Source organism: Chaetura pelagica, unplaced genomic scaffold (assembly GCF_000747805.2).
Source record: "Chaetura pelagica isolate M959 unplaced genomic scaffold, ChaPel_1.0 scaffold346, whole genome shotgun sequence".
NCBI lineage: Eukaryota > Metazoa > Chordata > Aves > Apodiformes > Apodidae > Chaetura > Chaetura pelagica.
The window spans coordinates 2,090,340-2,091,541 of NW_009953797.1; positions in this window are offsets into that span (position 1 = coordinate 2,090,340).

The window sequence follows — 1,202 nt, forward strand, 5'->3', positions numbered from 1 at the left end:
CCTGCAGGTAAGGGCGCGGGGATGCGGGGCTGCGCCCGCTGCTCGCCCGACTTCTGCGACGGGGACTGCGCGGGGCACCGCGCCGAGTCGAGGGGGTTGCCCCTTCCTCCTTCCACACGCTCGGGCCCGGGACGCGATCCGCTCTTGACAAGAGAAAATGAAACGCGAGATTCTTACCCCCGCGCTGGGGGCGAGGGGGTGGGGGAGAAAAGTGGTGCAGCAAAACCGTTTCTTGTTTTGTTCTAGCTTTCAATGAAATCTAATTCATAAATTGGACATGCTCAGGCTCAGAAGACTAATTCATCCCCTAAAACAAACGCATCAGTGATTGCAGGCACCCGAACGTGACAAGCGTCTCAATATGCCAAGAATCGAGAGAAAACAAATTCATTCAGGAGCCCGAAACGTAATTAAAACTACTGCCAAGAAAATGAGTTGAGAGCAGGATGTTATCAAGATTATTAAGTTGCTGTGGGGCTGAGGCGCGGACGGCTTTAGCGATACATGCAGATAAGTCAGCATCTGGATAGCAGGAGAAAGAGCGATTCCCCGAGGTCGCCGTCTTTTAAGCGCAAGTCTAGTAACAGAGAGCTGAAGCCGGACTTTGCCCACGGGAGGTAACGCCGGAGCTCCGAGTCTCGGCGGGAAAACGCCCAGGCCGCTGCCCCCGGGAGCCCGACCCCAGGGGGCTGCGGAGCGGAGGCCCCGAGGCGAAGGCCCGAGGGGCCTCTCTGCCCGGTCAGTACATCAGCACTGTCACGTAAAGGCAGCAAACAGCCATCACCTGTACCTGCGCCACGAAACTCTCCAGCCACTTAGCGTTGCTTGCTTGCCTGAGAGATTGCTGCAATGTATTTATTTAATACAGAAAACATTATCTTATGCAGAGCACAGTACAGCAAAAACTGCTTAGTGCTAAGGAGCAGCACATACAGCTAAGCTTCACAGTGGCTGGGGAGGCAGAAAGGGGATGAACACAGTGTAGAGGAACCGAAATGGAAATGATATGAGCAAGAATCCCTGTTGATCCACATGCATCAACAGCCTCCTATTCAGTGGGAGTTACAAGCACAGCTTTTGAACTAGGAAAAAGGAGGGGGTAAATAATGTAAGATACACTTTTTAGAAATAAATCACTTGTTAACTACTCTTACTTATAGTCCTTGTCTTAAATATGCAATTTCACACTGGTCAATGCAGAA